General features: G+C 36.2%; 1 non-coding gene across 1 annotated transcript; it reads right to left on the bottom strand.

Moving 5' to 3' along the window:
* Nucleotides 1–4,996: 4,996 nt before the first annotated feature.
* LOC112528844 lies at nucleotides 4,997–5,103 on the bottom strand. Its single transcript, XR_003070863.1, has one exon. It is a non-coding gene; the product is annotated as a small nucleolar RNA R71 (small nucleolar RNA).
* Nucleotides 5,104–5,703: the final 600 nt, after the last annotated feature.

Raw genomic sequence — 5,703 nt, 5'->3', positions numbered from 1 at the left:
ACTATTGTTCATATACGGCCAAAAGCTTGTATATATGAATACAAAGAACAAGTTCATCTCTAGAAGTTTGCCACGTGCTTTGTACCCTCTGACTTGCATTTAATGTAATGGGTACAAATAGCCAATGAGACTCTCTTCTCCATATCCACAAAGATAAGCTTACCTACAACGAAGAACAACACATACATGCAAAATTAAGCTTACTCTCAAGCAAAATTATAACATCTTCTTAAGCAAACCTTTTCTCTCTTGCTTTTCTACATCTTGTGTGCTTCTTAGATTGTTTTGATAAATTTTGTATCTTATCTTTTTCTACAAACAATTTGTAAATTATGTATTGATCTTCTCATATCAATAAAGGACTTTAAAAGGTGAATTTTATGTATTTGTATTCACCCCCTTCTTCTATAAACTGTTACCTATAAACTCTTGTAGATTCGTCTGGGACCATCAAGTGGTGTCAGAGTAGTATTTATTATCTCCTTTCTTTAAGATAATTTACTAACCTGCAAAATTCAAGAAAAAACTTTCATGGATAATGACTCTCTTGCCAAACCTCCCCAATTCATCAGACACAAATTCAGTCTCCGAAGAATCGGATGTCCATTTTCCTGGAATGTGTGGATCCTGAGATTCCATATTATATTGAGAATGGACCTTATGTTCAATTCTCAATATCTCCAGCAGTTCACGCAACTGTTATGACTGCCGCTATTCCTGAGAGGCATATTTCTAAGCTCCCTTGTTAATAGAGTTACAAAGACAAGAAAAAGATGACTTTAGATAATAGAGCTAGATCTATAATAGCCATATCTCTTCCTGACAAGGTTTATCACTCTATAATGAAGCTAAGAACCTCGAAATCCATGTGAGACACTCTATATTTTCAATATGAAGGTACATATGATGTACAACATTCGAGGAAGATAAATCTGGTGAGACAATATAAACGTTTTCTCTGTGAAAAATCTGAATCTTTGTCTAAAGTACACTAACGTTTTAATTGTCTTCTTATCGACCTCGTGATATTTGTTAGAGAATATTCCAACTCTGAGACGCTGATAAAATGTTAGAATACAAGCACTTACTACTACGCCAAAAGCAATTGCTGATGGAGAAGACACAACTTATTTTCTTATAGCATGGCAGTCAGCATCACGTTTCGATTTAGGAAGATGAGCGATGAAGATGGATTTTCCATATTATCGCCCATGCCTTAGGGGGGTACCCCCATGAAACCTGTATATCGCCCACGCCTTGTGCGATGAGCAATGTAATCGCTCATGCCTTGGGAGGATATACTGCAACTTTCTTTCATCACTCAAAATAAGGGTCATTGCTTGAAGCATTAGGCGGATAGAGAGGTTATTGGGCAACACATTATTGCTCAAGATAAGTAACAAGGAAAACTATTAAGTTCATTGCCCATCAAACTACACTTCATCCCTTGATGTGTTAGGCGATGAGCATTCTTATCGCTCAACACTTTGGGCGAATAACATCTTGAAAGCTCATGACTTGGACGATGAGCATGGTCATTGGGCAAGCTTTAGGCGATGAAAAGGTATTGTCGCTCAAAACTTACAAAAACTCATCCAAGTCAAGAAAGTTATCGCTCAACACAGTTTACAATACCAAGTTAGAAAATCAATCCTTTGGCCGATAAGCACTCTTTTATTGCTTAATCTATCTTCAAACCTTCATTAGGCGATGAACAACCCTTTATCACTCAACAAGAACATTTAAAGAGTGATGAAGCAATATTTGACAGTATCAAGGCACAGTTCGACCAAAAATCATCAAATTATCAAAACTTATAAAGTAAATTCCAAAATTGATGATTGAAATAGATTTATATTCACCAATAACCAAATCCTGTAGAATGAATTCAATTAGAATATTGAAATCAATGGTGAATTATGATCTTTTAAGCATAAAATAGTCGAATAGGAAGTTGAGGTCCATATGAGTACTGCTCCATAGCCAAAAGTAGAAACTTTGGTTGAAATTGCTGCAGAAAGAATGATCGTATCTAATAGATGTTTTGATTCTGGTCTGATACCAATTATGAGTCACATATCTAACAACAATTCAATATACAAAAAGTAATTGAGAGAATTAAGAGATGAAGATCAAGAACTTGATGAAATGGATGATTATCATATTGATAAAAACAGTAAAGAACAAACTCTTTCAAATCTCTAGAAAACTCTCTTGTGAAGATGAATACAGAATGAACAACTGACTATTCTAAGCCCATGTCACCTATTTATAGATAACATTTACAATGTAAAGCCCAAGGCCCTTAGCCCAATTACTTGAATATAACAATACAATACAAGTAAAAGGACTTTATAGAACTTTCTAATAATTAGGACTATTTTAGTCCTAACAACCCAAGAGGAAGTGCATACCTACTACTTGGTATTGTGTATTTTCCTTTTCCAACAAGTGCACTTCTAGCAAATTTGGCAGCCAAGATCAAGCCAATAGGAAAATTCTCACAATGTTTCATGTAATTGCATTTAAAAAGCATTATGATTATGCTACTGATACGTACTAAGTATTTAGTACGTAAAGTACCTTTTTATTCTCTTTAGATAGGTTATTTTTCATTTATATCCCAACTTTGAGTCATTTTATCTATTTTCTCTATTTTTATGCTGAAGTAAGTGATGAACCTGTTTCTAGTGGATTTTGGTCTAAATTAAGCTTATTTTGGACAAATTGGAGCAGGTCGATGCTGTGGGAATGTGGTAGCATGACCTAATGGCAGATGAAGAGATGGATGAGACTTGGAGTTGACTGACATGACTTGGGAAGACATTTGAAAGCCTTCTAAAGTGAACCAACTGTAGTTTAATCAGATTAGCTGGAGTTTACAAGACTAATTGTAGTTACTTTCTAAATATTAGTTTACTATTATGTACTATTTAGTTTCTTTTGAACTAGTTGGGTGTGATTTTACCTTTTTGCCCTCACTCCATCCCTAGTATAAAAAGGGATGTTGGGAGGAGTATTGGAGACACCTCATTCAACACACCTCAACTTCTATTCCACACTTTTCTCTCAAGTAGTTCTCCAAACTACTTGGAGAATAAGTTGTCTTCTAAAAATTAGAAATCTTTTGGTATTTCAAGTTCTTTAATCGCTTTATTTATATTACCGTTATTTATATTCCGTCATTTATTTATTTACGCTTACCGCATCTTTATTATTCCGTCATTTATATTCCGTCATTTACTTTCCGCATTTATTTTATGTCTTTACTTATCGCAATTTATATTTCTTGTCATTTATTTTTCGTCATGAGTAGCTAATTTTATTAGCTCGGGTGTATGACGAAAAGGGTGAGTTTTTAAACCAAAATATAGTCGACCCTTTCATGTAACAACGATGTTTTACTTTTTCATTTCAAGTTTTATAAAACCAATGACACTTCTTGACGAGTTGATCACTTTGAAAGTGTTAAAGTGHCKTKGACTCTAAGCTGAGCCATTGTTTGCACGTCAACTTGGATGATATGGAAAGTAGACTTGAGAGATTTGCTAACAACGAGATTTGTTGTCCGTATTTTCTAAGTTGTTAATTCTCAATGGGTTGATCACTCTTGAGTGTTAAAGTGGAATGGATTCAGATATGAGCCATTCAGAACACATCAACTTGAATGATATGGGAATCCACTCGAGAGGGTAATTTTTAACAAAGAGATTTGTTTATCCATATACTTTGAAGACACCATTTGTCATTTTCATTGGTCTGGATATCTCATAGAGATATGGGTGAAAGCTATAATATCAGTGCATTGGTGAAGTCCGAGAGGAATACCTTCAAAGTAATTGGTAAAAATAGTTGTTACTGATTGACTGCTGTAGCAATCTGTCAGCATGGTTTCATGCTGTAGCATTTTGACAGCATTGGTCGACTAGAATTAGTATTTGCATCTCACCCGAAAAGTCATACACCCTAGCTTGCTTTTATATTCTGTTATCTCCTGTTTTTAGTTGTGTTAACTCTGTTCAAATCTAAGTCTTCGAATTCGCCTTCTGAAATCATTTCATTAACTTTACTTTCTTTTAAACTTTTACTACGATCCCTGTGGACGATACTCGGTACTTGTACTACTTTTATTACTTGAAAGACGATATTGGGACTATTTGTATACTTGCTTTTGGTCCTGATTGTAGTCTGTGGTTTCAAGACCGATCAAGTTTTTGGCGTTGCTGCCGGAGATTAGTTAGTTAAAAGTTTTCTTTTTAGTAAAGTAAAAGATTTGATTTTTCTTGTCCCGTTTTTAAAATCTTTTTAAAAGTGGTGTATGTGACGGAGACATCGCGGGGAATTTTTTGAATTGGATCCCGATATTGAGAGAACGTTTCGCCAAAGAAGGAGGGCTCAACGAGCATTTTTTGCTCTACTCTCTCCCAACATGGAGTTACCTCCCCCAATCATCCCTGAGATTCCACATTTAGAAAACCAACCGCCTGCCTTTGGGACAATACCACCTTTTCCGAATTTTCAGCAAGAACACCACCACCATAATAATCATAAAGAGGAAACAGAGTCGGAGAATAATGAACAACCAAGTGAGCAAACTCCGAATATCATTAATTTGGCAAATTCCAAAAATGGAAGGATCATGGACTATGCCATTCCAGATTTTGAGCAATTAAATTCCGCGATAGTTAGGCCGCATATGACCGCTCTTCATTTTGAACTAAAACCTATTATGTTTCACATGTTGCAAACAAACGGATAATTTGCCGGATTACCTTCGGAGGACCCACACTCACATTTGAAATCCTTTATGGAAATCACTGATGCTTTCCTGATCTCAGGAGTGTCTAATGACGCTCTGAGACTCACTTTATTCCCATTTTCTCTGAGGGATCGGGCAAAGGCATGGTTCAATTCATTAACTCTGGGGTCTGTGCCTTCATGGAGTAATATGGCGGAAAAGTTTTTGCGAAAATATTTCCCACCAACCAGGAACGCTAAGTCCAGGAATGAAATTTGCCTTTTTAAACAAATGGACGATGAAGCTGTTCCTGACGCTTGGGAAAGGTTCAAAGAGTTGTTAAGAAGATGCCCTCACCATGGCATCCCATACTGTATTCAACTCGAGACGTTTTACAATGGGTTAAATCCCATGGCAAAACAAATGCTCGATGCGACTACAGGCGGATCCTTTACAACTATGACCTACAATGAAGGATATGAGATCCTAGAGAAAATTTCTGCTAATAATGGACATTGGGCTGATCCACGTGCCCAACCGCAAAAGAAGACAACATGAATACATGATGTTGATGCATATACTGCATTGACAGCACAACTCTCTTCTATGGCCAATATGCTTAAAAATCTAACTTCTGGCCAAGGAGTGCAGTCAGTTGTCACATCACCTATTCCAGCTGCCCTCTCAGTGCAATGTGTCTGTTGTGGAGGGGAACACTCTTATGAACTTTGTCCACAAAATGCTGAAAGTGTGAATTATGTTCATAACAGATCGAATCCCTACATTAACACATACAATGCCAGTTGGAGACTGTTGATCCTCTCTCTCAGTGATTTGATGATAATCCCTTTTTCCTTTCGATGTATTTCTGTATCTGTAATTTCAGTTCCAGCGATCATACACTGAGCTTGTTCAGTGATCGTTGAAGAACTTGTTTTGAAATTCATTCAGAGACAACGATACTT

Source organism: Cynara cardunculus, assembly GCF_001531365.2.
Source record: "Cynara cardunculus var. scolymus isolate 2C chromosome LG 15, CcrdV1, whole genome shotgun sequence".
Classification (NCBI taxonomy): domain Eukaryota; kingdom Viridiplantae; phylum Streptophyta; class Magnoliopsida; order Asterales; family Asteraceae; genus Cynara; species Cynara cardunculus.
The sequence above is the reverse complement of the archived record's forward strand: the minus strand, read 5'-3'. Positions and strand labels throughout refer to the sequence as shown.